Raw genomic sequence first — 27,522 nt, 5'->3', positions numbered from 1 at the left:
TCACGTGGAAGTAGTACACACACACACACACACACACACTGCGATAATTACCGCTCATGACCGCTCCCAGAGCACTGACTGTCACTGTTTTCTCTCCAGCTTTACTCAGTGTGTGTGTGTGTGTGTGTGTGTGTGTGTGTAACATCCATGAAGAGACAATGCTAGCACAGTTTTTTTAAACCGAAGGACAGATCCACCCTCATGTTATGTTTGTTATTAATCTTCACTGGCACCCGGGATTTATTTTGGAGTGACTTGTTTAGTGTAAACTTCGTTCATGGAAATGTTGATCTGTTTTCTCTTTAATTAATGTTTCCCTACGCTACTCACAATGCCATCCTGCTGCTTGGTGATAGTGGCGTCTCTGAGAACCTTATTCATTTCCATTTAAAAAGAGAGTGATGCAGCGGGGCTTTAGTGATTTAATCAGTCCAGCTCTTTCGCCTCTTTATCTGTACACTTTGATCAAACAAATGTTTCCCGAAGCTACCCATAATGCCATTCTGCTACTTGGTGATAGTGTTGCCACAGAGAATCTTGTTCATTTCCGTTTAAAAAGAGCACGATGCAGCGGCGCTTTAGTATTTTAGTCAGTCCAGCTCTTTCACCTCTTTATCTGTACACTTTGATCAGATGTTTTCCTATGTTACCCATAATGCCATTTTGGTGACTGTGTCTTGTTCATCTCCATTTAACAAGTGCATGATGCAGCGGCGCTTTAGTAATTTAGTTGATCCAGCTCTCTCAACTCCTCTTATGTAAACTCAGAGATGTTTTCCCACACTACCCATAATGCCATTCGGCTACTTGATGATAGTGGCGTCTCTGAGAACCTCGTTCATTTCCATTTAAAAAGAGCATGATGCAGCGGCGCTTTAGTAATTTAGTCACTCCAGCTCTTTCACCTCTTCATCTCTAATCTTTGATAAAGGAAATCTCTATTTAAAGATTGTGATGTGGCGGCACTTTAGTAATTTAGTCACTCCAGCTCTTTCGCCTCTTCATCTGTACACTTTGACCAGATGTTTCACTACGCTACCCATAAAGCCATTCTCCAACTGACGTCCCTGAGAAACCTGTTGGTCTCCACTTAAACACAGCGTGATGCAGCGGCGCTTTAGTAATTTAGCCTATCCAGCTTTCTCACCTTTTTTCTGTACTTTTTGCTCAAACTGACCAGCCTCCAAAGCTTCAGCGTAATCGGGAGCCGAGTCTCGGCTCGTTATAGCTGCAATGCACTGTGGGACTTTGAGTCCAGCATTTTCTGCTCCGCATTGGCTTAATGCTGTTAATAAAAACTTATGTGAACTGGTCAGAATAGTGCATTTATTTATTCCTGTAATGTTTTACAGTGTTCCAAACCGCAGCACTTTAGTGTCAGGGTTCGATAGGTGCAAGATCAGTTATTCTAAAAAATGTGCCAAAAACAATTTCAGTTGCACAGAAGAACCGTCTTCTATTTCGGTGGAATAAATACGAATTCCAACCACACCGGTCTAATTTTGGCAACGTGAGTCACTGGAAGAGTAGCATGCGGCCAAAGGGTTTAATAAAAAAGGGTCTCCAAGTCTACAGCTTCTCCTGCTTCGTCTACTTTAATGACTCATTTCACCTCAAAGAAAGAAAATAAATGAGAACAGTTCCTGAATCATACCTGTTATCGGCCACTTTCGATAATGGAGGGAACGTGAACAGGTCCACTTCTCAAGCGCAGGGAAGGAGAGGACGAGCTCGGAGTGAGCGTTTGGGTTCCTGGTATTGCTGGGATTTTTTGCATTTTAGGTACAAATGGCACCAGCATACCACCCATGCAGCTATACAAGACTGCGCTGTTATCAAACACTAATGGATTTCCTAGAACTGCGGAAATGAGGGATGTTTTTTCCATAAGCACAGCCCATAAATAGCGTTTGATGACTAGTGGGCCTTTAGAGCCGATTTCATTACTACCTAACTGCACCCAGTGAGTGGCGTAAGTGTTTGGACGCGCCTCTCTCTCTCTCTCTCTCTCGTGGGTTTGTGGAAAGCCGGAAAACAAACGTGATTCACGCGATCCCTATTAGCCGTTTCAGGAGATGAGATTATGGGAAGCAGTGAAATGCTGTGGTGTCATGTAAGAGCGTAAATGGAAAGAGCGATGGTTTTATCAGATGAGATCAGAGATTTTGACCAGACTCAAAAGCCGAGGATTTTTTAGACAGGAAAGAAAGACATCAGGGAAAGATCTAGATTTGTTTTATTTACAGATTAATTGTGTTGATGGAACATTACAGGGATTGATGCTGGGAAATAATGATGCTTTATGTAGACACACAACATTTAGTCAGGAAGCTGCTGGCAAAACAGAAGAGCTGCATTAACACTGCTTTAAAAAGTGAAGAATGTTAATGTGGCATGAAGAAGGACAGGGGTAGAAAGATAAAGATGGACTTGAGGAAAGGTGGGGTAGAAATACAAAGAGGGACAGGAAGAAGGATGGATCAGAAAAAGAGCAAGGTGTTTGAAGAAGGAAAGGGGCAGGACGAAAACGGGGGGTATGAATAATTGCCGGGGACAGAAAGATAACAAGGGGTATGAAGAAAGATAGGGGCAGAAAGATAACAAGGAATATTAAGAAGGATGGGGCAGAAAGATAACAAGGAATATGAAGAAAGACAGGGGCAGAAAGACAACAAGGCGTTTTTAGAAGGACAGGGGCAGAAAGATAAGGAATATGAAGAAGGACAGTGGCAGAAAGATAATGAGGGGTAAGAAGAAGGACAGGGCAGAAAAATAACAGGGGTATGAAGAAGGACAGGGGCAGAAAGATAAGGAATATGAAGAAGGACAGTGGCAGAAAGATAATGAGAGGTAAGAAGAAGTATGGGGCAGAAAGATAATGAGGTGTATGAAGAAAGACAAGGGCAGAAAGATAACAAGGGGTATGAAGAAGGAAGGGGCAGAAAGATAATGAGGGGTAAGAAGAAGGACAGGGCAGAAAAATAACAGGGGTATGAAGAAGGACAGGGGCAGAAAGATAAGGAATATGAAGAAGGACAGTGGCAGAAAGATAATGAGGGGTAAGAAGAAGGACAGGGCAGAAAAATAACAGGGCTTTGAAGAAGGATGGGGCAAAAAGGGAACAATGGACGCAAAGATGGACAGGTAAAAAGACAACAAGGCTCATGAGGATGGACTATGACAGAAAGGCAACAAGGGGCATGAAGAAAAGCAGGGGCAGAAAAACAACAAGGGGCAGAAAGAAAAGCAGGGGCAGAAAGATAACAAAGGGCATGAAGAAGGACACACTGTTCTAGCTGAAGCAGATCCTGTAGCTTTCCTTCCAGATCAGAGCTGTCATGTTTTCCTATCTTTGTGTGGACATTTTCTCTGTGCAGTGATGGAACACATCCCCACACATGAACATGCCCATGACTCTCACACTTCTGTTCTCTGTGCAGTGATGGAACACATCCCCACACATGAACATGCCCATGACTCTCACACTTCTGTTCTCTGTGCAGTGATGGAACACATCCCCACACATGAACATGCCCATGACTCTCACACTTCTGTTCTCTGTGCAGTGATGGAACACATCCCCACACATGAACATGCCCATGACTCTCACACTTCTGTTCTCTGTGCAGTGATGGAACACATCCCCACACATGAACATGCCCATGACTCTCACACTTCTGTTCTCTGTGCAGTGATGGAACACATCCCCACACATGAACATGCCCATGACTCTCACACTTCTGTTCTCTGTGCAGTGATGGAACACATCCCCACACATGAACATGCCCATGACTCTCACACTTCTGTTGTGAAAGACCTTTGTACCTTTGTTGAAAGTGATCTGAGCTCTGATGCGCTGCCACTGCGCTCTGCAACAGCCTGGTCTGTGTTAGTGGATTAGAGCATTATTCACTGTTCATGGGAGGCTGCGTATAAAAGCGAGAGACTTGGACATAGGGGTGGTAATGATCTCGTACTCGAGTGTAGTCTTGAGGTCATACCATCACTAAGTGGTGTTGAAAGACTGACCTGATGAACTACTTCATGAGAGCATTTATTTTAAATCATTTTAGTAAAACAGGAAGAAAATGGTTACTTACTCGAATTAGACGCGTATTCATAAAAACCTGCTTCAAAATCACATAAAAAATAAAACTAATAACCATATCACAATATCAGGCATAAAATAATATCCAGAATTCACATCTTATTTGATTTCATTCTCCATGTTAGACTTTGCCTCTTATAATATAATAATAATAATAATAATAATAATAATAATAATAATAATAATAATAAAAGTATCTCCTCAGCAACAAGGAAAGGTTCAGTTTTGGACCCTTGTATTGAGAGCCATTTATTAAGGCACATGGGTCAATTATTATTATTGTTGTTGTTATTATTATTATTATTATTATTATTATTATTATTATTATTATATAGTTGTAGTAGTAGTTATTGCTTGAATTACTCATTTTATTTTATTTTATTTTATTTTATTTTATTTATTTATTTATTTATTTATTTATTTATTTATTTATTTATTTATTTATTTATTTGTTAGTTGTGTATTCAGTTGATTGGATAATGGGATTTGTTGTTTAAGTGTTTAATTGGTTGTTTACTTGGTTGATTGGGGTGGATGATTGGGGTGGATGATTTGGTTGATTGGTTGATTGATTGATTGATTGATTGATTATTGTGTTAAACAGACAGAAGGCAAAATCTGGTAGTTCCCCCCAGGTAATGGTTACTAATCAGTGACCAACACAAATATTTACTACACTCTACCCTGTAGCTAATGGCATTGAAACAAAACTGTATAACCTACAAGTCATTTGCTTGCTAATGTATCGTAGGCCTAGACCATGCCTGCAGATGGAATTCTGGATTTTGATTGGCTGAAATTCTTGAATTCTGGCTTTTGATTGGCTGAGACCTTTTACACTTGCTCAGCTGTTGCCTTCCTTCTCTTTAACGAACAGAAGTGTTCATGTTAGAACAGAAAATAATTATATAACAACATAAATCAAGACAGGCAGCACGGTGACTTAGTGGTTAGCACTGTTGCTTCACAGCAAGAAGGTCTTGGGTCCGAATCCCTGGTTTGAGCAGGCAGGGGCTTTTCTGTGTGGAGTTTGCATGTTCTCCCCGTGCCTGTGTGGGGGTGCTCTGGTTTCCTCCCACAGTCAAAAAACATGTACATTAGGTTGATTGGTAATTCTAAATTGTCCCTGTGTGTGGTTGTCTGTCTATATGTGTGGCCATGTGATGGACTGGTGACCTGTCCAGGGTGCTGGGATAGTCTCCAGCAGATCCCTGTGACCCTAATTAGGAATAAATCAGGTATAGAAAATGGATGGATGGAGAAATCACATTGTCGTAATTTGAAATAAAATATATCATCTTTTGGAGGAATATCAGTGCTAATCTGAAAAGCATCAACCTTAACAACCGAAAAATGAAAAGAAAAAAGAAATAGTAAATTAGAAAATGTTCTGGAAATGAATGAAATTTATTCTAAAATATCTTTTTAAAATATAAATATATATATTTTTTTATAAATATAAATATGTATTTTCCAATATAAAGCTTTGAATAAATGGATTTCATTATTTTTTGTCAAATCTTTGGTGACTTATTTGTTAATTTCTTTGTTTATTTGTTCTTTAGCTCTCCGTATATTGTAACCTTGTCTAATTATTGCAGTATTACTCCTATGTTGGCCATTTAAACAGGTTTCTAGGGTGACATTTTGTCACGTTTTTTCTATACTTTGCATTTTGGTTCATTGAGTTTAGACAAGAAATCTTGCTTGCTGATAAAAATTGATGGCTGGTTGGTTGGTTTGGAGGGCGGTTGGGGGTGGATTTTGGGGCAGGTAGGCAGTGGGGTTTGGTGAGCCTTTTCCTTATTTCCAGAGCTATATATTTTGTCTAATATTACACCTTTAGAGACATTTAGACCATTATAGCCTTTGGCTTAATTCAATTCGAAATACAATCAGTGTTGGGCCAATTCAATTCAAAAGCTATCTGTTTGGAATCATTCAGTTTGATTCAATTGAACACCCCAGGATGTGATTCAGTTAATGAATTAATCATAGCAAGCAGATATCTGTAGTAAATCAGCCACGTCTTTGTGTAAAAGTCGTTCTTTTTGCTTCATTTGCATGAATTCAGCGATAATAGCACTATATTAAAAGGCTGCTGGAAACAATAGAAGTTAAAAAAAAAAAAGCAATAGATTTGAAAGAATATCTGATTCCTGAAACTATGAATGATGAAATAACTTTTTTGAATCAATCAATAAAAGAAAAAAAAAACATTTTATGAAGCACCCAAGATCCAAGGAAAGAAGGAAATGGAAGAAAAAGAATTATTTTTAGAAACGCTCATGTTCGAGGATGTAGAATATGATGTTCTTTTTATATTTGAAGGCTCAAGTACAGGATTAAGTGCGGACAGAAAAACATGAAAAATCTGAATAAAATAGCATTACTGCATGACATAGAGAATCAGAGGGAAATAAAGGAAAGGGTTGAACAGGGACAGAAGGACAACAAGGGATATGAAGAAGGACAGGGGCAGAAAGACAATGGGGAGTATTTAGAAGGAGGGGGCAGAAAGATACTGAAGGGTATGAAGAACGACTGGGCAGAAAAATAACAGGGGTATGAAGAAGGACAGGGGCAGAAAGATAACGAGGCATATGAACAAAGACGGGGTGGAAAGATAACAAGGGGTATGAAGAAGGACAGGGGCAGAAAGACAATGGGGGGTATTTAGAAGGAGGGGGCAGAAAGATACTGAAGGGTATGAAGAACGACTGGGCAGAAAAATAACAGGGGTATGAAGAAGGACAGGGGCAGAAAGATAACGAGGCATATGAACAAAGACGGGGTGGAAAGATAACAAGGGTTTTGAAGAAGGAAGGGGCAGAAAGATAACAAGGGGTATGAAGAAGGACAGGGGCAAAAAGAGAATAAGAGGTATGAAGAAGGACGGGGCAGAAAGATAACGATAGGTATGAAGAAAGACAAGGACAGAAAGATAACGAGGGGTAAGGAAAAGGAAGGGGAAGAATGATAACAGGGCTTTGAAGAAGGACGGGGCAACAATGGACACAAAGACGGACAGGTAAAAAGACAACAAGACTCATGAAAAAGGACATAGGCAGAAAGAAAACAAGGGGCATGAAGAAAAGCAGGGGCAGAAAGGCAACAAGTCTCATAATGAAGGACAGAGGCAGAAAGATAAGAAGGCTCAAAAAGAAGGACGGGGCAGAACCAAATACTTTAGGTTTGGGTTTGAGTTTGTTGATTGTAGTAAACATAATTTAAAGAGGTTTCTAATAACTAGACTGAAGGATGTAGAGTGTGATCATTTCTTGTAGTATTAAAGGAAAGAGGGTTGTGACGTCACAGGAGGATGTTGGTGCTGATGGGAACTACAGTGGAACCACATTATTTCATCTTGGGGACTAAAGCACCTATGGTACAATAGCACAGTGGGAAGCTTACTCTAAGGCAGCGGTGTCCAATGTGATCTCCGAAGGGCTGAGGTGATCACTTTGTTTTCGTTCCAACCAACAGAGCCACACCTGAGTCTATTGAAATCCAAGCTCAGTTGAATAAATCAGATGCTGCTTGATTGGAGTGAAAACCTGGACCCACCCCAGCCTTTAATGGATAAGATTGGACACCCTTACTGTTTAAGTTCTTGGGGTCAACAGTCCAGAGTAATGGAGAATGTGGGAAAGATGTAAAGAAGCGAGTGCGGGCAGGTTGGAACGGGTGGAGAAAGGTGTCAGGAGTATCGGCGAGAATCAAGGGGAAAGTGTACAGGACAGTGGTGAGACCGGCCATGCTGTATGGTTTAGAGGCAGTGTCACTGAGACAGAGAGAGGAGTCAGAGCTGGACGTAGCAGAGCTGAAGATGTTGAGGTTCTTTTTGGGAGTGGACAGGATTAGGAACGAGTACATCAGAGGGACAGCTCATGTTGGATGTTTGGGGGACAAAGTTAGGGAGGACAGATTAAGATGGTTTGGACATGTTCAGAGGAGGGAGAGTGAGTATATCAGTAGGAGAATGTTGGACATGGAGCTGCCAGGCAGGAGGCAAAGAGGAAGGCCAAAGAGGAGGTATATGGATGTAATAAATGAGGATATGAAGCTAGTGGGTGTAAGTGTTGAGGATGCAGAAGACAGGGATAGGTGGAGAGAGATGATTCGCTGTGGAGACCTCTGAAGGGAAAAGTTGAAAGAAGAAGATTGGACACCTTTACTCTAAGCTGTGTCTGATTTTATTTAGGGGTTTGAAAACGTGTGATCAAATCATGTTGGATGTACGAAACTAATCGCATGAATGTAACAATTCAATCACATGGAACTGATGTACACATTTGAATAAAGTACATTTCAGGTGTATTACCCCCCCAGTTTGGTCTCTAATAATTCTTACCTATTACCTAAGACTTTCTTTCTCTGATCACATGACCAGGGAGGCCAAAGACTAACACATGTTTCCTCTGAGAATCTTTTCATACCTCTGGCAGCGTAACACACACACACGTGTTCAGCCCTCTTCAACATACACAAGCTCACAAACACACTGTTTTCCTCTTTTTGCCTCCTAAAGGAATGGATACCTGTTCGATCGTCTGGATTCGATGTCCAGATGACAAAGTGAACGCTTTTCTGTTTCAATCTTGATATTATGTTAGGGATAAATACAAATAAATTAAAATATTAGTGTAATATTAATCTCGAACCTTATGTTCTGCAAAGCTGCTCTGAGACAATGTCCATTGTTAAAAGCGCTATGCAAATAAAATTGAATTGAATTATGCAGTAATGTTCCTCTTTTGCTTCATTAGTTACTCTGCCTGCTGTAAATATTGATGATGTTGTTTTTAATTATGGAACTAAACCTTTTTTAAAGATATACTAAAGAATCAGGAATCTCTGAGTGGGATTTGTGTATACTCTTTTCATACACAACACAGATGAATGAGGGCCAGTGTGAATGTTGGCATGTAGAAAGGTTGTATTTAGAGTGGATTGTTGATTATCCTATTTTAATAATACCTGCATGCATATATTATTACGTTTTTATCGTTGTGCACTCGTGTGTGTGTGTGTGTGTGTGTGTATACAAATGGGCTTGTATATGCAGGCAGATGTGTACATGAACAATAGCACTGGGAATAGTGGTCACTCCATAGTGGAGCACTCATACATCACAGCATGTGTAGGAAAGACACAGGAGATTTTTATTCCTTGAACAGTGTAGAAATCGTGTATGAGACGTAACGATGGCCTGAGGGTCTCATGATGAAGCTCCTCGGCTTCATTTTGAACTGAAAATAGGAAAATGCAGAAATAGCTTTTTATTTGTTTTTATTTTTATTTATTTTTACTTTTCTTGGCACATGATAAAGTAAGATGGTTAAATCATTAATTATTATTTTTTAAAAATATAGTATTTGTATTTTTTTTTGTTTTGTTTTGTAATTGATTTTGATAACTCTTCCTGAATCTAAATATTTTAATTTATTTATTTATTTTAATCATTTTATCGTAAAAGACCTGAAAGCTCAGTCACTGCACACAATGCACTTGCTCTTTTCAATTCAGATCCAAATTGAGAAAAAAAGAAAAGAAACGACATTTTCCTGTCATAAAAAGGTTAATAAAAGTAGTTAAAATATAAATGGACACACATTATATATATATATATATATATATATATATATATATATTGTTATATATAACAATATGACTATTGTGAAGAGCAGATGTGTAACTGTATACATTTTATATGTAATATACCATATAGTGTATGAATTTAAGAAGGGCCGTATCATCTCATATATACTATATATAACATTTAGAAGGTTAAATCATTAATTTATTTTAAACAGTATTTGCTTTTTTATTTCTTCATGTTTTTGACTGTTCCTGAATTGAAATATTTTATTATTATTTTTTTAATAATATTTTTTTTTATTATTTTATTATAAAAGACCTGGAAGTACAATCACTACACACTATGCCCTTACACTTAAATTGAAAAAGTTGAATAAAAATAGTTAAAATAATACAAAAAAATTGTCACATAATATTCCAATTCAATTCAGTTTAGCCCTTTAACAATAGACATTGTCTCAAAGCAGAAATATAAAAACATAGAAAAGTTTAAAGTTAAGTTACTATTCATCCATAACTGATGAGGCGACGGTGACTCCATTATGCGTGGGAGACCTTTATAAGACGTCTTGTAAGAGTGTCGTCAGCCATCTCTTTCAGTGTCAGCATCTGGTAGCCCCGTCCCTTTTCCTCTGCATACTGCGAGTGTTGAGTGCATGAAGTGTCCAACCTTCCACGCTTCATTTTTACCTCAAATAAGTGCAACAACTGAGTACTTCTAGTGCATTTACACTTGGCAGAAGTCCATATCCAGAGCGACTTACATGTTCCATCTCATTAATACAACTTAGCAGTTAAGGGTTAAGGACCATGCTCAATGGCCCAGCAGGGGCAGCTTGGTGGACCTGGGATTCAAACTAACAACCTTCTGATCAGTAGTCCAACGCCTTAACCAATAAGCTCCCACTTCCCAGTTTTTCTTGTTGGAATAATTAGTCTGAACAACACTACTCACGCTGTTTATACTACAGAATGCCGTAGTGCATATGTATGCGATTTGGGACACGCCACCTATATAGTGATCCTCCTTAAGAGTACATCAGGCCGATATTAAATCTACTAATCTCTGATACACCTCTGGATCTTTCTAGAACGTTCCTTAACTTAGCTCCAAAATGAATCTAAAAAGATTTTTTTTTTTTTAAAAAAAGGAGAGCTTTTTATAATATTTAACGTTGCAGTTTCTAGTATAGTCAGACGTCTTTATGATTCTAACAGTCAGTTAGGCTAGGAGTCAGAAAGAGCTACACGCTTATTGCCGGCTCAGATCTTCTTGGCTGCGGTGATTGTGGCCCGGTCCAAGCTGGATCAACATGGCAGTGTCTTGTAAAGTGGTAAGAAACATCAACACTAAACCACGCTGCTTCACCTACGTTACATTCATACAGTAAAAACACATCACTCTTGAAGATCCAGTGTTTTGGTTGCCTGGCAACCTTCATGACTAAGCTAAAAATCTGCAGCTAATATAATGCCATGCTAGCTGCCGGCTCTTCAGATCTTCTTGGCTACGGTGATAGTGGTCCGGTCCAGTGCTCATCCGTCACCAGACTCTCAAAGTGCCAAACTGTAATACAGCAATAAACCAAACCTACGAGCTTAAGCTCCATCTGCTGACGCCGCAGTCCACTGAGTGTGATGGTGTAAAAGTAGGAAAACTTTTGTTTATTTTTTTTTTTTTAATCAAAATCACCTTGTATTGTAGTAGAAATGCAGGAAACAAACACACACAGTTGGACACCAACTACTGCAGCTCACCTTCTGCTTAATAAATGATGCCATTATCTTCCACCACATGCTTTGATGCTAACAATTCGACTTCCAAGTCCTTTCGCTAATATCACATTTCCCTGCACATAGTTTATAATTCAGCCATACGCCGTGACATTCAGTCTAGCGCCTATTGGTCCACTGAGACTCACTAACAGCATGTTTCCTCTTTGCTAATACCTAATATCTGTTTTCTGTTACTTGCTCTCATCTCTTTTATTAGCCTCCGTTTGGAACTAAATGGCTGCCATTCATGAAAAAAAAACACATAGAGACATGAATGTGGGGTTTTTTTTTTTTTTTTTGGATCTCAAGGATGTTTCAGGATCCAGTCAGCTTCACCTCTATGAAAGTACATTCTGTCTATGTGTTTTGGTGCATGCAGTTGTATTATCTAAACATAGAAACACAGAGAGAGAGAGAGAGAGAGAGAGAGAGAGAGAGAGGTGTGCAATCAGGAACAAGTGAATTACATAAAGCAGATTAACGGAACAAGTCCCAGGGTTTTTTCTTTTCCCCTTAAAGCACCGCCTGACCAGAGACATCCTTAGGCATCTATTATTGGACCAATCAGTCAGCCAATAAAATGACTGTTATTTCATTTCCTCTTATTTCAATGTCTCAGTTCACCTTTTTTTCCCCCAACATATTTTAATGCGACCACAACAAACTGCCATCTTGTCGCCTAATGTTTTTTGGTCTTACCACCACTTCCCATCCTCCAGCTAATTCTTGGATCACATGACGGCTAACAACTGGGGAGGGAGGAGCAAGCGAGTAGCCACTTAATTCGAGACACATGAAGGTAGAAAACCGAACTGCAGTGTTTTACGTGGCGGCTTAGCACACTCTGAGGAAAGGGCGGTCTGCCCTCTTCCTCATACTTTAGCTCACAGACAGCCATGATTGGACTGTAAGAGAGAGAGAGAGAGAGAGAGAGAGAGAGAGAGAGAGAGAGAGAGAGAGAGAGTGAGAGAGAGAGAGCAAGTGAGAGTGTGTAAGACAGAGAAAGAGAGAGAGAGTGAGAGAGAGAGAATTAGAGTGAGATAGTGAGAGAGCAAGTGAGAGTGTGTAAGACAGAGAGAGAGAAAGAGAGAGAGAGTGAGAGAGAGAGAATTAGAGTGAGATAGTGAGAGAGCAAGTGAGAGTGTGTAAGACAGAGAGAGAGAAAGAGAGAGAGAGTGAGAGAGAGAGAATTAGAGTGAGATAGTGAGAGAGCACACACGAGAGAGAGAGAGAGAGAGACAGAGAGAGTGAGAGAGAGAGAGAGAGAGAGAGAGAGAGAGAGAGAGAATTAAAGTGAGATAGTGAGAGAGCACACACGAGAGAGAGAGAGAGAGAGAGAGAGAGAGAGAGAGAGAAAGTGATAGAGAGTGAGTGATAGTGTGAGAGAGAGAGAGAGAGAGAGAGAGAGAGAGAATTAGAGTGAGATAGTGAGAGAGCACACACGAGAGAGAGAGAGAGAGAGAGAGAGAGAGAGAGAGAATGAACAATTCTGCTGTCTTAACCCCCAGCTGTTAGCATTTAAACGAGTTTTGATGGAAGTAAGACCTAGCTTCATTTCCTCATGGATGTATGATGACAGACAGCTGTTCTGCAGATAGAAACTGACCACTACCTATAGAGTCTCTCACCTTCCACCTACAAGCTGGACCAACATGGCAGGTGTGTGTCTTGTAAAGTGGTAAAGCAGCGCTAAGAAACATCAACACTAAACCACGCTGCTTCACCTACATTACATTCATACAATAAAAACACATCACTCTTGAAGGTCCAGTGTTTTGGTTGCCTGGCAACCTTCATGACTAAGCTAATCTGCAGCTAATGTAATGCCATGCTAGCTGACCACTCGAGTACATTAGCACAGACTAAGCATGATTACCCGATCGTACTGAGTCAAAGTCAAACAGCCAACATTTTATAATAAATGTCAGTACTAGGATGTGTTTTTTTTTTTTTCAGAATATTTGCTTATGTTTTTCTTTTGAAGTGAGCAGGAGTCCAGTTTACACTGTAAATTGATACTGGACACTGGAGTCATTGATACTGGACACAGTTGTGTGTGTGTGTGTGTGTGTTACATCCTTCTTTTGGCCATGCCATGCAACAGACAGGGTTGAAATACCTCCCACAGCCGGTTAAATGTTCACACACTTACTTACTGGACACACATACACACACACACGCACACACACACACACACACACACACATAGACAGGCCTTTATGATCCAGTGTCTCTAGTTCAGTGTATTTATAGACATGCTGACTTTAGATGAGGTGCTGTGTCCATGCCAAGCAGAGCTGAGGGCTTTCTTCACAAACAGCCCTTTATTCCCACCACACACACACACACACACACACACACACACACACTGTTACATAACACGTAATATCATTAATGTTTGTGCTAATGTAATCCATTTTGACCTAAGAGATCATTCTGGTTTAAAGTTGTTGGCATGTTGAGCATTTAACACACACACACACAAATGCAAACAAGGCGAATGTGTGAATGTGAATTTCCTATTTGAATAAAGGATCGCTTAAGCGCGGGCAGATAATCTGAGCTCAAGCCCATCGTCCTATACGATGCACCTTTGTGGCCCTCAGTGCTTTGAGTCCAGGCATTTAGCCTTTGGACTTCTAAATTCCTGTCTGGCACGCCTCAGCGCTCCCTCCATGTGTGTGTGTGTGTGTGTGTGTGTGTGTGATTGTGCTAGAAGAACAGTGGCTATATTAAAACTGTTAATTTTACACTCAGCTGTTAGGTGAGCGTTATTTATAAAGCATGAATAGAAAGGGAATCACACACACACACAGTCCTTAGTGAACTGCAGTTTTATTTAATTATTGTTAAATGCTTAGGGCAATGCAGAAAGTTGACCTTGAAACAGAATCAGGTGCAGTATCTTGTTATGTGTATATATATATATATATATATATGTGTGTGTATGTATGCCTTTTCTTTATCTTTCTGGTCATTCATTCTCGATCCTTATGCACCTCCAGAGAGCTCCTGGTCGCCATGGCGATTGAGGTTATAGGTACCCATGGCAATTTTGGTAAGAAGCGTGCTGGTCGCCATGGTTACTTCTGACGGGAAGTTTGTAATTGTACCGATAATTAGTCTGTTTTTAGTGTAGAGGCAGATTGACTGATGGCTTTTGTTCGCTTCATTTACATTCAGCTTTTACTTCACCGGCTTTCTCCCTAAGACTGGCTTATGAATTTTTCTTTTCTTTAACTTTATAAGCTAAACACCTGAACTTTACTGAAATTCATTAAGCAGCTTTTAATTGAATGCTTCAGATGGTTCAGGATCTAACATCGAACTGAAGAGAAATTTCGGGATGAAAGTAAGACTATATTCATGTAAATGATTTATATGAACACAACTGGACCACAATGGCTAGAATGACAGTGACCATACATATAAAAATGTACACATTTGATTTCATAAGACATCCTGATGTCTCACTCCGGTCTATTCTCTTCCTACAGCAGAAATAAGTGTCTTAGCTTTCCATCTGAAGTGTTTATGCAGCGAGCCAATCCTGTAACAGCAGCAGCACAATACCTCAAAGCTTCAGTTAATGTTCATATAAAATACCAGCATGAAGAAAAAGTCTTTGACTTTAACCTTGGACTGGGTATCAGTGTCAGATTGGCTGCTTTGAGTAACCACAGATCTGAAAATTTCACACTCTAGAGTTCATACAGAATGGTGCGAAAAAAAAAAAACTGAAACAGACTGAAACACTTTGTTGATGAGAGATTAAATAAATAAAATAAATATACATAAAAAATAAATAAATATATTTTACATATTTTTTTTTGTGTATATATATTTTATTTACTCATTTAGTTATTTATATATCAATATATATATATATATATATATATATATATATATATATATATATATATATATATATAGATAGATATATTGATCTAATGGAAATTAAATTTGTAATAGTGCAGTATAATATTGTAGAAAAAATTGTAAACATTAAATTACCAATGCTACAATCAATGCAGATGGAAATATTAACTGTAAATGAATTGTGTATTAGTGATGTAATGCATAAAAATAATTAAATCAGTGTGTTTGTTCCTGTCAGATGACTACAATAGCTGCAGTTGTGAGGAATTTTTTCTTATTAAAAAATTCGTGAAGCAATATTTACTCAAAAATAGAGGATTTTTAAAAAAAATTATTTATTAAAGAGATTGTGAGGTAAAAAAAAATAATTAAAAATAAAACAAAAAACAGGAAAATCAACCTGTTAAACCTGTTAAACTGTTCAGATCATAAACCGGAGAATCGTGAACAGGCAATAAAACACGGAGTCGATGCTTCAGCATGTCTTTGTGGAGGTGTGTGATTTTTCGGGTGTTTTTTTGTTGACAGATTGGTGACCTGGGTGGTCTGTTCTATTTTTAGCCCAAGCTTGGTGGCACGACTTCCTGTGAGGAGCCTTGACATGGAACGCTTGGCTTGGGTCAGTTCTTTGTAAGCAGCCGTACAGTTTACATACGCTTCGTATTGCTAATATTTCTGGGTGTCTGGAACGGATTATCTGCATTTACATTATTTCTTATGGGAAAATTCGTTTCGCAATACACATTTTCGCCTTGAGAACTTTTATTTTTTTTCTCAGATATTCAGTCCACTGTTTCAGGCACGATGACATCGCTAGTTATTGTTTGTTTCAGTAGATGATCATTTAAACAAACTAGTAACATGTAAAGCACCAAGTCCCTGACTAAAAAGCTGCAAAGGATGAATGAACAAACAGCACTGATGCATGTCACTGAATACGGTCCTGTGAGCTCTGTATATGATACCCACATGACAGTAAAATGGTAATCTCAAGTGTGTATACTATATAAGGGCTTTTCACGCTTAAATTACTTCCTCCTGGGTCATTAATCTAAACTCCAGGTAAAACACAATCCTGGGTTAACTTGTTTCACGTTCCACACCACTCATATAATATATTGCCAAAAGTTTTGGGATGTCTGCCTTTACATGCACATGAATGTAATATGGAGTTGTCCCTCCCTTTGCAGCTATAACAGCTTTAACTCTTCAGGAAAGCTTTAGGAGTGTGTTTATGGGAATTTCTGACCATTCCTCTAGAAGCACATTTGTGAGGTCAGGCACTGATGTTGGACGAAAAGGTCTGGCTCGAAGTCTCCGCTCTAATTCATCCCAAAGGTTTTGAGGTCAGGACTCTGTGCAGGGCAGTCAAGTTCCTCCACACTGGTGTGTAGTCATGTTGGAACAGGAAGGGGTCATCCCCAAACTGTTCCCACAAAGTTGGGAGCGTGAAATTGGCCAAAATGTCTTGGTATGCTGAAGAATTAAGAGTTCCTTTCATTATTACTTTATTACCTATGCTTGTGGATACTGCTGGAAGTTGTAAATTTCCCACTGGGATTAATAAAGCATCTATCTATCTATCTATCTATCTATCTATCTATCTATCTATCTATCTATCTATCTATCTATCTATCTATCTATCTATCTATCTATCTATCTATCTATCTATCTATCTATCTATAAAACATACAAGGAAGTGATATGAATGTTTGAAGATTGAAGAGTCGTGTTTGTTTGTACAGTAGCGTCCGTGTTTGGTGTTGCTCAGAGTGGTAACACCACACCACAGGTTTCACAATAATGCAGAGTTAACACACTACAAAAACACCAAAAGTGCTAATCCTTCTTGAGCGGGGTTGTATAACCCCAGTGCTTCTGAATTACAAGTGTGAAGCGTTCTTCAGAGGTTTAGAGGGTTAACTTGGCGTGTGAAAAGCACTTCATTGTTGTTGTTATGACTTGTTAGATTCATCTCTCATGGCTGAGGTCATAACACAAGCTGGCAAAAACCAACAGGGATACTCGAAAAACCGAGGATGGACAACAGAATCTGACGTTTAGAGAGAGGTTATATATTTTATATTATATTTTGCATTATATTCTTACTGTGTATGATTGTGTGCGTGTGACAAATAAAATTTGAATGGGAAAAGCAAACATAGAGCGAAAACAGGCTTAGAATCAATGATCAGACTACGCAAAAGAAACGCAAAGGCACCTGGGATTCATTTCCTTTTACACTTGCCATTGTGAAGGTACACTATATTGGCAAAAGTTTTGGGACGTCTGCCTTTACATGCACATGAATGTAATATGGAGTTGGCCCGCCCTTTACAGCTATAACAGCTTCAACTCTTCTGGGAAGGCTTTCCACAAGGGAATTTCCACATTTTCTGACCATTCCTAAGAAGCACATTTGTGAGGTCAGGTACTGATGTTGGACGAGAAGGCCTGGCTCACAGTCTCCACTCTAATTCATCACAGAGGTGTTCTATCGGGTTGAGGTCAGGACTCAGGACAGTCAAGTTCCTCCACACCAAACTCACTCATCCATGTCTTTATGGCTTTGTGCACTGGTGTGCAGTCATGTTGGAACAGGAAGGGGTCATCTCCAAACTGTTCCCACAAAGTTGGGAGCATGAAATTGTCCAAAATGTCTTGGTATGATGAAGCATTAACAGTTCCTTTCACTGGAACTAAGGGGCCGAGCCCAACCCCTGAAAAACAACACCTGAATTCAATGATTCTGAAATCGAACGAAAGGTGAGACGAAAGAAACTACTGCAGTGACTCACTGGACTAATCGGACGAGAAGCTTTAGCACTCAAGCTTTTATGAGGTTATACACCTTTCAAACCATCTCTGAACGTGTGGGCGGTCAGATCAGAGATGCAGGACAGGAGTGGAGACAGAGGCAGAGGCAGAGTAAAGAAGGGAATGAAGTGAGGACACACCTGCACACCCTCAGGAAAACACCAGTAACAGAAGAGCAGATTGGAATCAAAACAGCTACACACGCACATGTAAACAAAACAAAAGACGCTGGTTCGCACTGTGCTGGAGAACACCACACACACACACACACACACACACACACACACACAGGGGATTCACCACAGGAAAAACACTTGCTGGAGTTTTCAGTTATCCTGCAGGATCCAGGTCCTGATTCACACCTGCGTGCCTTTATGTAGAGCTGTGTAGGGGTGTGTGTGTGGGTAGGTGTGGGTGTGGATGGGTGTGTGTGTGGGTGTGCATTTGTGTGTTCAAATGTGTGTGTGGGTATTGTATGTGTGTTTTTGTGTGTGGATGGGTGTGTGGGGGGGGTAGGTGTGGGTGTGTATGCGTGTATTTATGTGTTCAAATGTGTGTGTGGGTATTGTATGTTCATGTGTGTGTGTGTTTATGTATGTGCATGTGGGTGAGTATGTATGTGTGTGTGTGTGTGTGTGTGCATGTGTGTGTTCAAAGGTGTGTGTGTATTTTTGAGTTATTTATTTGTGTGTGCACGTGTGTGTGTGGGGGGGTGAGTTTGTATTTGTGTGTGCACATTTGTGTGGGGAGTGTAGGGGGCTCTGTGAGTATGTGCTTGTGTCTGTGTGTGTGTTGTTTATTTGTATGTTCATGTCTGTGTGTGTGTGTTTATTATTGGTGTGTGCATGTGGGTGTTCATATATGTGTGTGTTTCTGTGTGTGTGTGTGTGTGTGTGGATATAAGTACCTATGTGTGTGTTCACATGTTTGTGTGTATGTTTATGCATTTGTATGTGCATGTACGTGTGTAAGTTCCTGTTTGTGTGTGTGTGTGTGTACGTGTGTGTTCAGGTGTGTGTGTGTGTGTGTGTGTGTGCGTGTTGATATGAATAACAGTGGGAATAAATGGAGTGTAAATGACTCGGACCGCTTTGTGTTGGAGGTGCAGACGGAGCTCATGATGAAGACGTTACAGTGTAATGAGTTTCCTCTTTCTGACACACTCGTCTCCTTTCTTTCTCTCTTCCTCTCTCTTCATTGTGTAGATCTGTCCGTTTGTGAGAGGGAGAAAAGAACAGGGTTTTAGGATTTGGATGCAAGAGAACAACACATTGATCACAGAGAGAAAACAACTGGCTTCTTATTGATTGTCCTGTTTTCCTGCCTTATCCCTGTCTCGCTCTCTCTCTTTCATTTCAGTGTGTGTGTCTCTCTCTCTCCGTCTCACTCTCTCTCTGTCTCATCCATCTGTTTAGATTCAATTCAATTCAGTTCAACTCAGTAAGCTTCATTGCTAATGACCATTTAAGTACATTTACGGTATTGCCAAAATATTTCTCTCTCTCTCTCGCTCTCTCTCTCTCTCTCTCTCTCTCTGTGTCTGTCTGTCTCACTCTATCTCTGTCTGTCTTATTCTATCGCTCTCTCTTTTTACGCCATCTCTGCCTTTCGGGCATACGCCTTCTCTGTCTGTCTGTCTTACTCTATCTCCGTCTGTCTGTCTTATATCATCTCTGTCTGTCTTGCAACATCTCTGTCTGTCTGTATGTCTGTCTGTCTGTCTGTCTCATTCCATCCCCGTCTGTCTGTCTTATATCATCTCTGTCTGTCTGTCTTACTCCATTCTGTCTGTCTGTCTTACATCATCTCTGTCTGTCTGTCTGTCTCATTCCATCTCTGCCTGTTTGTCGAACACCATCTGTGTCCGTCTGTCTGTCTGTCTTACTCCATCTCTGTCTGTCTGTCTGTCTGTCTCATTCCATCTCTGTCTGTCTGTCTGTCTGTCTTACTCCATCTCTGTCTTTCTGTCAGTCTCACTCATCTCTGTCTGTCTGTCTGTCTTACTCCATCTCTGTTTGTCTTTCTGTCTTACTCCATCTGTCTGTCTGTCTGTCTCTGTCTGTCTCACTCCATCTCTGTCTGTCTGTCTGTCTGTCTCACTCCATGTCTGTCTGTCTGTCTTACTCCATCTCTGTCTGTCTGTCTGTCTCACTCCATCTCTGTCTGTCTGTCTCACTCCATGTCTGTCTGTCTGTCTTACTCCATCTCTGTCTGTCTGTCTATCTCACTCCATCTCTGTCTGTCTGTCTCACTCCATCTCTGTCTGTCTCACTCCATGTCTGTCTGTCTGTCTCACTCCATCTCTGTCTGTCTGTTTGTCTACCTGTCCTCTCTCTCTCTCTCTCTCTCTCTCTCTCTTCCAGGATCCCAAAACATTTTTGATTTGCAATGAAGTGTGTGTGTCTTTTCTGAAATTTGTCGTCAGACATACAGTACATCTGTCTCACTTCCTTCCATCTCACACTTATGTTTGGGTTGTCACATGAGCTCATGCTGTGCTACACACACACACACACACACACACACATGCACACACACACACACACATGCACACACAGACAGAGATCACAATTCAGTCTCACTAAGATTACATAAGTACATAAGGTTGGCCTTTAGTCCTTATCTAAGCATCAGTGAGGTCATGATCCCTATGTGTGTGTGTGTGTGTGTGTGCTTTGTCAACTAGCTTCAACAGAACTGCCAGTCTCACAACAGCATTCAATAGAACAGCAGTTTTTGTTTCACATTTGTTTATGGAAATCAGGTAGCTTAAAAGGATTAGGGATCAGAAGAAACTTATCGGTTATTCAGGAAGTTTTTCATGGAGGACATTCAGAGCAGCGGGAACTGGGAAAAACCCACACTGACAGTTAAAACTTTACAAGTTGACCGCACATTAACGTCACCACAAAGTCGAACTTTTTGTCCAGCAGCGACTTAAGTTGTCTGTATTTGTACTACATAGTAAAATTCTTTTTTCGCATATCTCATCCTTGGAGGTTGGGGTCAGAGCGCAGGGTCAGCCATGACGCAGCACCCTGGAGCAGGGTGGGTTGAGGGTCTTGCTCAAGGACCCAACAATGGTAGCTAGGCAGTGCTAGGGCTTGAACCCCGATCTTCTGGTCAACGACCCAAAACCTTAACCACTTGAGCTACCACTGACCCCAGACTTGAATTCCCGGCAGTCAAAAAAACACAGTGGAATCAATAATGCATCTATAGTTTATAGTTGATGTTTTACTCGACTCAGAAGCTGATTTCGGCAATCGCCTGAACAAAACACACCGTTCACACCGGCTTCATGTTCTTGGTTTTCCAGAAGTCTAGCTCAAAAATCCTTATTGTATATATACATATATATGTGTGTGTGTGTGTGTGTGTATTGTTTGTGGACCCACCTGGCGTCGTAAAGATGAACTTCCCAGGTGAATTCAAACACACAGATACTGTAACCTGTGGAGACGCAGCAGCTTAGTGGTTAAGGTGTTGGAGTACTGATGTGAAGGTTGTGAGTTTGAATCCCAGGTCCACCAAGCTACCACTGCTGCAACCCTCAGTTGTATAAAATGAGTTAATACGGGTGTCTGCTAAATACCAGAAATGTAAACATTAGACTCTAAGCTACTACATCTCCCCTGTTTCAGACCAGAGCTCTTTCAAACCCTCAGTTCTGATTCAGTTTTTAGAACATCTCCTCTGACTGTAGCGCCGCCTTTATTTAAATAAATCATGGGTTTATATTAACAGTATAGCAATGTTCTTTTCTATAGCAAACGCTCATAAGGAATGTGGTACAGTAGCTAAGGTGTTGGATTACTGATTGTGAGTTTGAATCCCACCTCCACCAAGCTGCCACTGCTGGGCCCCTGAGCAAGGCCCTTAAACCTTAAAAATTAGATGAATATTAAGTCTCTCTGGATAAGGGCATCTGCTAAATACCGGAAATGTAAATGTCACCTGAACTGACCCTGGAGATGTTAGATGACAACACAACTTGTGTATTTCTTTAACCCTGAATATGGTGATGATATGAAATGTCTTGTTACACTTTCCACGAAAGACCAAAGTGTACTTTTTAAAGGTACACCTTGTTTAAACAAGGCTTTATTAGCGTGCTCGGTTCATATTTTATTACCCGTTACTCCGAATTTGCTGTATATAAAATCCTGCTTTATTACATACAGACTGCTTCAACTTTTTTTTTTTATCCCTGCTGTGATCTACCGTACACCAGCCTTCATTTCTGTTCCCTCTGCATCTTTTTGCCTCTGTGTGTAAGTGTTGCGCAACATTCATGGTCTAAAGTGAGGATAAGTAAAACGACTGTGTGTGTGTGTGTGTGTGTGTGTGTGTGTGTGTAAGAGAGAGAAACAGAGAGAGAGAGAGAGGAAGAGAAGAGACAGGAAGTAACTGTATGGTGTGACCCTGATGAAAGCACAGATTCTCATCCTCAAATCTGTGGGTCTGTGTTGTGTGTTCTATATATTTGTGTACGTTTTAAATATTTGTAAGTCTCTAGACTCCGGAATCTGTGGTGACCCAAACTCTCTCTCTGTCTCTCTGTCTCTCTGTCTCTCTGTCTCTCTCTCTCTCTCTCTCTCTCTGACTCTGTTTCTTCCAGGTTTCACTGTGCTTCTCTTCAGTCGCTCCTCGTACATGGTAACACAAGACTGAAGACAAGCGGTAAGTCAGCAGGCAGTGTGTGTGTGTGTGTGTGTGTTTTTGTCACATATGGAACAAGACGACAAGATATAAGATGAAACAGAGGCATTTGAGTGAAATAGAAAGTGATAGTAAGATAGTAAAGTAGCCGGGCAACGCTGAGCTCAGGTTTTTCTGCACTTTAGCTAGCAGACCACCGCAGCCCACAACACAGCATCGACTGGAAACGGCTGCCTGCCTGTGTGGTTAGTTAACTGGAAATTCACGGTTCATATGTCTATGTTTTCATACAAATATCACACATGCATGTGTATGTGTATGTGTGTCTGTGTGTGTGTGTGTGTGTGTGTGTGTGTGTGTGTGTGTGTGTTTGTGTGGTTACTGGAAATCGGTAGCTTGTGTTTTATGTGTAGGAGTGCTAGTATTGCTTGGAAATTGTGTGTGTATTGTGTATCACACTGACAGTGGCAATATGGGACAGGAAGAGGCGGAGCCATGCATGCGGTTAAGTTCCTGCTTTATTCTGCCACATTTGCTAGTTTCCTTTTTGAATGAAAGCCATGTGGCTGAGTCGGTGGATGTTTTTGGTGTGTGATTGATCAGTGCAATGAATTTGAAAATAAACACACTGTTGGCAAAGGAAAACACGTGAAGTATGGAAGTCCACTTCCAGTTCACGTGATCGTGAAGTTTATGTGCCGTGATGCCGTTCAGTCATGTCTCGAGAGACGTATCTCTCCAGTGCATTGTCTTTGACCTGAAACTGTTGGGTGATTTCACCATTTCTGGTTTGTTTATCTGCTGAAAAATTAGCGTACTGGAGCATTTTTTGGGCTGATGTGAAAAAATGAATCATAACAACGCCAATTCTAGCTAGTAGGTTTTTGCAATACTCATTTTATCCCTGTTCTTTCAAAACATCACAGTAAACAGTGTAACAGTTATGTAATCTGGGCCCTTGAGCAAGGCCCTTAACCCTTAAATGCTCGGTTGTATCTCTCTCTATTTTGGAAAGACCATATTTACGAGTTGAGCACAAATGATGAATGGCAGCAGACACGTAATTACTCTTTGGATTCCCTTCAAGTGGCCAGTTTCCGAGTTGGGGGGCGTGTCAGTTAGAAAACATGAGGGGAATCATGAGAGATGTGGTAGCTTAGTGGTTAAGGTGTTGGCTTACTGGCTGATTGTGTTGTCACTGCTTGGCACCTGAGCAAGGACCTTAATTTCTCAGTTGTATCTCAGAAAGATCATGTTTACGAGTTGAACACAAATGATGAATGCCATCACACATGTAATTCCATCCATCCATTTTCTATACCTGCTTTATTCTTAATTAGGGTCACAGGGATATGCTGGAGCCTATCCCAGCACACATTGGGTGAAAGGCAGGGGTACACCCTGGACAGGTCACCAGTCCATCACAGGGCCACACATATAGACAGACAACCTCACTCACTGCTATGGGCAATGTAGAATTACCAATCAACCTAATGTATCTGTTTTTGGACTGTGGGAGGAAACCGGAGTACCTGGAGTAAACCCACGCAGGCATGGGGAGAACATGCAAACTCCACACAGAAAGGACCCCGCCTGTTCGAACCTGGGATTCAGACCCAGGACCTTCTTGCTGTGAGGCAACAGTGCTAACTACTAAGCCACCGTGCTGCCCCACACATGAAATTACAAGTGGGAAACTATGGATTTCCTTTGAGTGGCCAGCTTCCAAGTTCCATTTCATTTCATTTCATTTCACTTGGGGGGTGTGTCAGTTAGAAAGCATGAGGGAAATCATGAGGGATGTAGTAGCTTAGTGGTTAAGGTGTTGGCTTACTGGCTGGTTGTGCTGTCACTGCTGGGCCCTTGAACAAGGCCCTCAACCCTCAATTGCTCAGTCGTTTTTGAGCATCTGCAGTAACCAGTTCAGGAGAGAGCAGGAATACAATAATTATAATTTATACAATGTTAGCAATAACAATAATCCTCTTCTAATACTTTCTAATATAGAACATTACATCTATATCTTGCTTGCTAGCCTAGCTTACAGTCTAGATTAGCTTTATCTTCAGAAACCTTCAGAAGAATCAGATTTCATTAAAGGAAACCCCTGTTGCTAGGGCATGATGGCGATTGCCGAGGTAGTTGTGTGCACTGTGCAGATGTGTGATGTGTATGAAGTGTGTGTACGGGGTAGCCACTACAGGAAATCTCAGCCCTATAGACTTTTTTTAGTGAGATAAAACAACGCTTCATCTGCCATAGCTTTAAAACTACCTGCCTGAGAAAGTGTGGGTCGTGCTTCTGCCTCCAAAACAGCTCCTACCTTTTACTCCTACCTTTATGCTGTGTGCTGTCAGATCTGGCACCAAGTTGTCAGCAGCAGAGTCTTGTAAGATGTGAGGTTGAAGCCTTCATGGATCGGACATGGTTAGTCCAGCACATCACACAGATGATTGATCATATCTGGGGAAGGTGGATAAGGTGTTAAGGTGGTTAAGGTGTTGGACCACTAATTAGTGAATGGAAGGTTAAGGGTTTGAATCCCTGGTCCACCAAGCTGCCACTGCTAGACCCTTGAGCAAGGCCCTTAACCCTCACCTGTAAAAAATGAAATGGATATAAGTTGCTCTGGATGACGGTGTCTGCCAAATGCCATAAATGTAAACATCTTGAACTATTTGTCATGTTCCTGAAACCTAGAACCTCTGACCCTCACAACTTGTCAAAGTGACACAGAACCTTACACTCCCCTGTTTTCCTTCTATCAACACATGAACTCCGATATATATCACACCCCTTAACAAATGCCACTGTGATGAGATAATCAGTGCAAATCACCTGTCAGTGGTTTTAGTTTTACTCCTGATCTGTGTACTTAATGCTATCTGACTAGCTTGTTGATAAACATCTGGAAGTAACGTCAAGTCTCACTGCTCAAACTGATCCTAACTATCTTATTGGCACGTACAGAAGCGGTCAGGAAACAAAGATTCGGTGTGAGGGATATGAGACAGCATTCGGGTCAATAAATTCACTGTACAAAACATCAGTAAGTGCACATTAAGACTCATTTATTCTGGGTTTCTTTCGTATTAGTCTCTAAATTGAATCTTAAAACCTCTTTGTTAGACCAGCATTAGCTTCAATAACCACTTCCTACTCACTCAAAAGCTAATCTTTTTTTTTTTTTTTTTGGCTTTTTGCAAACTGCCAGGAAAACAATGATTAGCTTAAGATTAGACATCAGCAGGTTGCACAGGCTAATTCTGTTAAAAGAATTCAAATCCGCACGTTTCTTTTCTGTCAAATTTGGGATGTAATGGCTCGAATTTTCTTTATGGAAAATTGACTCAAAAATGATTAGTTTCATTGTTTTGGCTGATGTTTAAAAATTAGCTTTGCTTATACAGCTGGAGGAGAGCTGCTCAGCCTCTAAACATCACAAACGCCACCTTTAACCAGAGATTAATTGGTTATTAATTGTTGATTACTTCAGTTCAATTCGGTTTAATTTGCTTCATTGATTTTGTTAAATTCAGTTCATTAATTTGGTTTAATTTTATTCAGTTTAATTTAGTTTCATTATTTGCCAATCTTGTTTAATTTGGTTCAGTTGTTGCTCATTCAGCTTCTCCCTGTTCGGGGTCACTGCAGCAGGTCATCTGGTCTGCATATTTGATACAGGGTTTTAAGCACGATGCCCTTCCTGACAAAACCTTCCCATTTTATCTGTGCTTGGGACTGGCAATAAAATTTAACCCCTCAGTGGCAGGGTTTTTTCCCTGCCCAGGAATCAAACCCAGGACATGGCAATGAGAGCATGTGATCCTGCCGCTGGACCACAAGGGAAGGTTTGGTAATTCAGGGGTGTCCAAGCTTATCCTGAAAGGGCCGGTGAGGGTGCAGGTTTTCATTCCAACCAATCAGAAGCCACACCTGAGTCTATCAAAAACCAGGATGAGCTGATTAAACAGGTGGAATCTGGTGTAGCTCCTGTTTTATTGGGGTGAAAACCCACACTTCACCCACACTTGCCCTTTACGGAGAAAATTGGACATCCCTGATTTCAAGCATCAATGTGGATTTATCCTTAGTGTATCTGCCCATGACAGGCATTAAGTCCATCCACAGCAGCCGAGAGTTAGTCAAATCAGGCTCCATCAGGCTTGTCCAGAGGGCTAAAGGCACTGACATCACATCAGACAGCAGGTGTACATGTACCACTTGACAGACAAAGAACGAGATCGATTAGATGAAATCAGTTACGCTGTTATCTACACTGGTTGAAAAGGGTATATGTTAGGATCCAGCAGGGACTCTGGGAGGTTTTGCTGTTACAGAATAACACAAAGTATTGTAGACTTGAAGGCAGGTCCTGTGATGATGTGTAACAGCGGTTTTTGTCAGTGAGGTCTGATTTCAAAAATGACACCCCCCGCACAGTAAATGTCACACATTTACATTTCTACCATTTGGGAGACACTCTTATCCAGAGCGATGTGCAAGAGTGCTTTGAAGTCTCTGTCAATGAATACATTAAACACTGGTTCAATAAGTTACAGACTTAGGATACCATCAGCCTAAAAACTGTTGGGAGGAGCTAGAGAGCTAGTTTAAGTGTTTCAGGAAGAGGTAGGTCTTCACCTGTCGTTTGAAGACGGTCACTGACTCAGCTGTTT

General features: G+C 40.6%; 1 protein-coding gene across 5 annotated transcripts in view; it reads left to right on the top strand.

Moving 5' to 3' along the window:
• Window positions 1–27,522, top strand: part of stat5a (signal transducer and activator of transcription 5a) — a 103,382-nt gene that overhangs the window by 35,905 nt on the left and 39,955 nt on the right. For 3 of the 5 annotated variants that reach the window (XM_058409252.1, XM_058409276.1, XM_058409285.1), the window contains exon 2: window positions 22,803–22,864. The exons of 1 other annotated variant lie outside the window; for it this stretch is intronic. The gene's annotated coding sequence lies outside the window, so the exon portion shown is untranslated. Of the gene's footprint in view, window positions 1–22,589; window positions 22,644–22,802; window positions 22,865–27,522 lie in introns of those variants that run through there. One more of the 5 variants, XM_058409261.1, reaches the window with a different exon arrangement.

The sequence above is a fragment of the Hemibagrus wyckioides genome, linkage group LG02, assembly GCF_019097595.1.
Source record: "Hemibagrus wyckioides isolate EC202008001 linkage group LG02, SWU_Hwy_1.0, whole genome shotgun sequence".
Taxonomy (NCBI): domain Eukaryota; kingdom Metazoa; phylum Chordata; class Actinopteri; order Siluriformes; family Bagridae; genus Hemibagrus; species Hemibagrus wyckioides.
This window is presented reverse-complemented; position numbering and strand designations above follow the sequence as displayed.